The sequence below is a fragment of the Meleagris gallopavo genome, unplaced genomic scaffold, assembly GCF_000146605.3.
Source record: "Meleagris gallopavo isolate NT-WF06-2002-E0010 breed Aviagen turkey brand Nicholas breeding stock unplaced genomic scaffold, Turkey_5.1 ChrUn_random_7180001955718, whole genome shotgun sequence".
Classification (NCBI taxonomy): Eukaryota; Metazoa; Chordata; class Aves; order Galliformes; family Phasianidae; genus Meleagris; species Meleagris gallopavo.
The window spans coordinates 7,365-15,270 of NW_011216432.1; the positions used below are offsets into that span (position 1 = coordinate 7,365).

General features: G+C 36.2%; 1 long non-coding RNA gene across 1 annotated transcript; it reads right to left on the minus strand.

The window, feature by feature from the left end:
* Positions 1-1,880: 1,880 nt before the first annotated feature.
* LOC109365126 lies at positions 1,881-7,263 on the minus strand. The gene is made up of 3 exons (XR_002110787.2): positions 6,986-7,263; positions 5,797-5,924; positions 1,881-5,712 (listed from the first exon to the last, which is right to left on the minus strand). It is a non-coding gene; the product is annotated as an uncharacterized LOC109365126 (long non-coding RNA).
* Positions 7,264-7,906: the final 643 nt, after the last annotated feature.

Consider the following 7,906-nt stretch of genomic DNA (forward strand, 5'->3'; position numbering starts at 1 on the left):
GCCAGTGGCTAGCTACTGATATAGAGAAACTCAGTTATAGTCTGTTCAGAAAGCAGATGAGATGCAGGAATGGTATTTGACATCAATTTGATGTTTTGGCCTTGCTTGTCTTTGTTTTTTTTATTTAGACTCATCTGTGCTGGCATGTCACGCTTGCAGGAGGAAATTCAATCAACACTACTGATATTGATGGGTATTTGTCACTACTTTATAAGAAAAGAGAGTTTTATTAAATCATAGCCCATGTTTTATAATAAAAATCTGAAAAAACATCAGCCATTTTCAGTTACTTGCTAGCACGACTAACATTACACAGCCTGTTTTGCCCACTTTTGTTCAAATGCCTCAGTGAATACTTAAATGAGCTTCTGATATTTCTACTCTTTTGTAAACTAATTATATGAAAATATTTAATAATAACTTGTACTGTCAGCTCCTTGTAAAAAATATCCAAAAATGCCTCCTCAAGCAAACAAGGATTACTTCATTATAAACACAACTTGGTTCAAATACAGCTCACGTAATCCTGTACAATTTCCTCATTTTCTCAGCCAGTCTATTCTTACATATATAGACATCTTAGCATGAAATTTGATTTACCATGTTGAAAAATAATTGGATAGTAGATTTACAGGAGTTTGTGTTGGGATGTAGTTTTTTTCATTGCACCACTCTGACACAAATGTAATTTGCTGCCATATATAATAAGATTAAGTGATCTTTGTTCAGCTTCTGCTCCTCCATTATTTTTGTTCAATTGAGAAGTTAAAATATGAAGGAAAAATAATTGACAAGAGAATATGGTAGTGTATTTGTGACTATTTTCCATCAGTTGTATATGAACATAGTGATAATAAGCTTGTAGGGTGGCATCACCATGGTAAATTGTCAGAGTAACTCCTCATAGGGCACAGAACTAAATTTAGAAGACTTCACTGCTGATGAGTCACTTATCATTGCACAAGATGCATGGTCTTCTGTTATGAATATATACATACTATGTTTTGCGTACATGGATATGAAGTTTGGTGGGATCTAATTATACAGTTGTGCAAATTATGACATTTCACATTGTCACAGGTGAGATGGAGTAAACAACAACCCGCACTGGATCCAGAAATAAGATTTTATTCTTCTTCCTAACTTGCTACCAACTATGCAACTATGTGCCCCTGATCTCAGTGTCCATCCCCATGGAGATGGCTCCTAGCCAGGGAGGGACAGGAAGAAAGCCCTGCCAGATGATGCTGTACTGCTGCTCCTAAGCACTCATCTCAGATGTTAGTGACTAAGATCCCTGCTCATCCCCCAGCACTTCTTTCCATGCAGCTCTCTGATCCTCAGTGTCTTCCCACAGTTCCAGGACTTTTTCTCCACCTGGGATCTTCATTGCTTTCTTTCCACATCCTCCAGCCTCCAGTTTTCCCAATCCGAACTCTTAATGTAAAAAAGCAAATAGAGAATCATTCCCCTATTTGGTGGTTCTGTCTCACATCTTTTTATTAACTGGAAAAATCACGACATGACACATTTCTTTATTCCCAGTGTTATCAAAACTTACAGGCAGCCCACGCCACTTGCAGCTAGCAACCAGCAGGTTTGAGGAGTTTGTGTATGAGTTCAAAAGTTCAGTTGAAGAAAATCACCCACTCACTCCCAGCACACAATATTTTCTGCTGCTTGCCAATGTTCACAAGCTGAGTTATCATCACCTACTACATGTTTATGTAAAAAATATTAAATCTTGACGGAAAGAGCTTCCTCTCCTCTCCCCTCCTCTCCTCTCCTCCTCTCCTTTTCTTCTCCTCTTCCTCCTCCTCCTTCTCCTCTCCCTTTCCTTCTCCTCTCCCTTTCCTTCTCCTGTTCATCTCCCCTCCTCTCCTCTTCTCTCCCCTCCCCTCCTCCACCCCCTCCCTCAAATCAAGAATTGCAGTCTCTTGTGCATCTATGCCATTGTTAACCATTAGAAAGAATGCTTCTTTATGAATACATTGTGTAATAAATCAGGCACTGCAGTTACCTGGTTACTGTTGCAGTGCAGTAACTAAGAAAAACCTAGCGTTTTTATTTTATTTTATTTCCAACGATACTATAAGCTCTCCTGAAGTTGGTTTCAAATTTTTGCTTTTCAATTTCAGTAAAAAGTTTTGCTTTCCTCTGGAATTTGCCATGTTAGAACAGTGGTCATTTTTCTCAAATACTAGATTTCCATTGTTTGAGATCATGGCTTATTTGTTCATTGGAAGAGATCTGTGTTGTGTATTGGCTCTCTGGAAAAGTCAGAAGAACAACTTATGTCAGAGAAAAGAATTGATGAGAGGAATACTTTTTTATTGGGATTTTTTTTTAGAGTAACCTTCCTATATGTGATTCAGAAGCCATGCTACGTCCTGAAAATGCATAGCCACTGTGGTAGTTACGGCCATGGAGGCCAGTGCCTACATTGTGTGCTGAATGCATAAGCAACATTCATGAATATCTTACACTCAGTCAGCAAAGAATTGAAATGTAGTTAGTATATTCTTGCTACTCACTGTATTTTACTTCTGGCTGTCAAAATGATTGCCAAAATAAATGTACTTTGACAACAGCTAAAACTCCTGCCCTAAGTCACTATTTTAGTATCTGATTATGTAAAATGATAGCATGGGACTAAAGGAGCTAGATTCTGCTTCTAGTTCTGCTAACATAAATCTGGAATAGCATTACAGAGGTTTGCAAAGTTATTTATGATTTACTGTAGTGTGTCTGTGAGATAAATTGGCCAGGGAGCACAGCTGTCTAATATTTCCTTCTGTTTACTCTTTTATGATTTTGAATACTGAGAAGCAGACAGCCTTGTGTTACAGGGTGATTAACAAGCTCCCCAAAACTCTGTGATACCATCACAATCACAAAGACAGCCAGGTGCAGTAAAATGAAAGATAACAGGCTGTTCCTTCAATTTCTTGGTGACAGTTGCCACCCAGTGATTTACATCTGGAAATAAGCATAAAGAGGAGTACTTTGCAATAGTCCAGCATTTGGATGATGCCTTCTTTCAGATGATCAAATACCATGTTCCATATTTTGGAACAAAAATTTGAGTGTAGCTTTGTGATCAAGATGCCCAACTCAAATTTGTTACCATCTTGAAAAAAAAGAACGAAAATAAAAAGAATTGGAGATTACCAGGCACATCACAGACTTAAGAGAGCTCTGCAGACAATGAAAGGTCTGGTTTCAGTGAAAGTGTGGGACAGTGGTTGCTGCAGACTACAGAAAAGTTAATTACTAGTTGATTTGCTTTGATGTCAGCATTACTAATGCACACAACTTTTTTCCTTTTCTTTTCTTCTAGGCCTAGAGTTAAAGAGATGAACTGAATGTTGAGCAGAGCCATGTCCAGTTGTCCTGGTAATGACTCATATCAAAAATACTGTTTGGGGCCAAGTTTTGTATGCAGGTATACTAATACACAATGTATTATCAGACAAATCATAAGACATATTTATCACAGGGCAAAATGTGGCCTTCAATTAGAACATATTTATTTGTCCTGCATCCTTACTGTCTACAACTTTAAATTCCTACATAAATTCCAGATCTGTTTTGGTGCTATTTGCCTCTACAGCAATGCAAAGACTTGGAAAATTCTGCAGGTGTACGAGGCACGTACTACAGCAAGTCTACTCCTATGCAGCAGTTTGGAAGTGGGAAACAGAGAAGAAGATAACTAGAGAACTCTTTGGTCTGACAGGGAGTGGCTATAGCTAATTTGTAAGGTCATTAAGTAAAATTTCAAAGACCTAGATCTTTTCTCCAGTTCTATTTTCATAACTGACTAAATGTCAATAATATTAAATCATGTGTATATGTGTAAATCCTTGTATATGTATTTACATTTTGTAACTATCCAAAAGCTACAGAAGCAACGCGAGAGACTACCTCTAACACATCCTTCTTGACTCCTTTCCTGAATGATGTTTGCCTAATAATCATATTGTTGAACCTGCACTGTGGAAAGCTTGTGTAAAAGTAAGAAGAAAAATAGAGGATTCCTTTTTAAAATCATGGACATTCATAAACATCAGGAATAGATAGAGGATATGTGGGAATTAACTCAGCAGGAGTTTCATTTTCATCTGTGTGTAGGTGTTTTTGGACTGTAGGTGGACTATGTAATAATGGTTTTATAATGGTAGGAAATTTGGCTGTAGGATGATATGCTGATAGGGCAATTCATTTCTGTTTTTACTCAAATTATTCGCTAACATAAGCACTGTGTTTACAAGCACAATGAAAATAAAAAGCAAATTTTTCTCAGCTTTGGTTGTGGGTAAGAAAATGTATTCATTGTGCAATGTTAATCACAGCTTCACAGCATGCATCTACACTACTATTCCTGGTATTGATTAGTACAAGAATCATTCAAACACAAGACCTTAATTTAGATAAAACTAGCAGAAGCATTCTTACAAGATATTCTCTGCATTTTTTAAAAAGAGACAGTACTGAAAAATTAAAGTATACTGAAAAATAACATATTTGTATTATAATCAGTGATAATTGTGTGAATTGTTATCTATTTTAACCTAAAGAATATTTGCTAAAACACACACGAACAAACTAAACTGACTTTTATAAAATTCATTAAGAAAAAAATGTTATGGTTTCACTTCTTAAAACTAGCAATCAAAACAGAAGTGTAGCTGATCTTGAAGGATTTTATTAAATCAAGTTAAAAATGAGATTTTTGAAATAAATAAATTGCAGAAGTCTGTCATAGACATGTCATTGAAGCAGACTTCTGCCAGCTGCAGTTGAAAAGGAAGTATCTTGATCATATAGTAGTTATGTTTAATGTTGGAAAAAATGTTTTCTAGAGATATAGAGAATGCAATATGAAATCTAGTGGTTTGATCCACTTTCTGTGAGTCTCAATCAAACACTGAATGGAATTGATAAGGGATGGGATGTCATATTAAGTATTTGCTGTGCATCTTCAATCAGTCACTCTTGTGGAAAAATTTTTACCCTACGTGCCACAACCAGAAAATGGTTAGTATGGAACAATGACATCTTCAGTGAGAATGATAAGCTCTTTCCATATTAAGTAACTCACCATTTCTTGGCCAATACATGAAACATATCCATTGATCAAGAGGAATATTGTACATCATACATAATATAAGTCATTGCAAATAATGTCCAGCAGAGATCTCACCACTGTCACTGAGTCTTAGAATGTAGATGAGTCTAAACTCATGGCTGAAAGAGAGGTATGGGCAAAACAGAGTGTATCCAATTCAGAGAACTGAACATCTGGGCCACCCTCTGAAGTATCTTTCTCTACTAACTCCATTAAGATTCTAGGGTGATTACACTCTTAATGAGAGCTCTGAACTGCCTACATAGCTGTGACATCAATTAGTCCATCCATACAGCTCCAGGTTTACTTTTCATCTGTTCCTGTGCAGAGTTGTTGTCTACCTTTTATATGCATGAAAATCACTAACAGAAGAGCTCATTAAAAATTTTAGAAGTTCTTGTTGAGAATTCCTCTTCTCTTTACATCTTCTTGTCACTTCAGAAACCGAGACATTTTCTTCAGGTTTTTTTTTTCATTCAAACAAGCTATATTATCTTTTGACTAGCTCAAAACATCTCTGGCAGCTTCTATCAATCTTCATAGGTTTCTTAATGAAGAGACTGCTTTTGTTGTTAAGGCAGCTGGGGACAAAATGGCAGAATCATTTAGAAGGCATTTCAGAGATTTCAGATTAATTGCATGAAGTGACACTGTCTCTAGATTACCCATTATTTTATCCTAGTCTTCACTTCTTCGCCTGTTGGTTCTTGAAAATTACTCATGTGTTTAAGTGACCACAGGACACTAATCTCATTGCCCGTCTGCTGAAGTCCATCAGGAACGTATTATAGTTCTGTAGAAGAATATAAATAACACAATCCACCCACAAGCATTTTTTTATGCAAAGTATGTCCTTCTTTACCTAGTGACTCGACAGCTAATAAAAAATTCTAACAGTTAGTTATGATATATTGGATAGGACTCAGCTACAGAAGGCAACAGAGGTAAAGCAAAACTGTATTTTAATAGAAGTCTCATCATTATCTGGAGCTTTTAAAATTCTGATTGCACTTTTATTGCATTATTTTATTGGTTTAATTGGCTATGTTTTAATATGGCCTTTAAAACTGTTATGGCAACCCACAGTTTTTCTAAAAAGTGTTGTATTATGATATAGTCATGCTATATGTTCTTTTTCTAACTAAGCTAGAGTCACTATTTTTAATTTAAGTAATTTGATAACAATATTAAATAGTACAATAGTTTGTTTATTTTTAGGACTGAAGGACTATGATTCTTTGTTTGCTGTAAAAATTTATATTTCCAATCTATGGTCTTCAGTTTCAGGTAAATAATTTTCAGAATTGTATAATCTAGAAGCATGAGTTATCATGCCTGTATTTCATGTGGCCATTTGAAGTGACACGGATTGCAGTGGCATTCTGTCTCCCATAATCTTACATAGATAAGATGAATTGAATTATATTTTACTGTCATTTTGTAGAGCTCGGGGACTTGGATAACTAGCTCTAACTCAGTTAACATTACCAGAGTTGCCTTATAGTAATAAAGGTGCAAAACAGCCTCCTTAAGAGAGCAATTTTTTTCTCGTGTGGATTCAGCCAGTCTCTCCAAAGTGCTTGTCTCTTTCTATTTTCTATTTAAGTAAAGCATAACACAACTACACTCCTAAGTGGAGATCTCAGCTGAAAACCTAATTTGGAATGACTGAAACATGTGAACATACATTTTAATTTTATTTTAATGTATTTTTCTATTGTAAAAAGGAAAACTCCTATATTAAGATGCTGCTCTGAGAATAAGGAAGATATGTATTTCTAGTAGAAGCCCTAGGCTTATCAGAGGAAACATTAGCTGTATGAAAAATATGTGAAATACTTCAAATAAACTTACATTAATACGGAGATTGTATCTGCCATCAATTTCTGACTTTGTAGATCAATTAATGAATGAGTGCTTTTCAAGGATGAAGCTATCTTCTATTGGTTAGTTCAGTAATAACCTTTTTCCAAAGCCATCAGTAGATCAGATTCTGCTATGTTAAAGATCTTCTAGAACATCTGTTGACAAATCATCAAGAAAGCTGGATCTTCATAAATTGGAGCCATTCATAATAAGTTTTTGACAAAGGAGTTCTGGCTTTCAGTAAATTTGACCGAAAAAAAAAAAAAAAGAAAGAATGTGACGTTTACTGTCATTTTCCCTAACTTTTCCAGCATCTTTGCCTGATCTGTTTCCAGAAATTGATTTTCTAGGCACTTTGAAGGGAGGAAGACATATTGTAAGCAGCAAAATAAAATTTCATCAGCTACTTTCATTAAAAAACATTAGTTTTGTCAAGGACATTTTTTATGAGTTATTATAGTATAGAGTGACCCCTAGGCTTTGAGAAAATTATGTTCAGTTCTTTTACCTCATTGTACAGGAAACCACTTGTAGCTGCAGGCTACCTCTGGATGGGGGTGAGTTTGGAAGTATCAGTCCCACCCTTCCCTGTCACAGAAGAGCCACTATGCAGAATAAATAAATAAATCAATATTAATTGTTTCAGAATTACACAGAATCACAGAATCATAGGGGTTGGAAGGGACATCCAGAGATCATCCAGTCCAACTCCCCTGCCAAAGCAGGTTCCCTACACCAGGTCGCACAAGTAGGTGTCCAGGCGGTCTTGAATATCTCCAGAGAAGGAGACTCCACAACCCCCCTGGGCAACCTGTTCCAGTGCTCCGTCACCCTCACCGTAAAGAAGTTCTTGCACACATTGTGCGGAACTTCTTATGCTCCAGTTCTGGCCGTTCTCCTTGTCCTGTC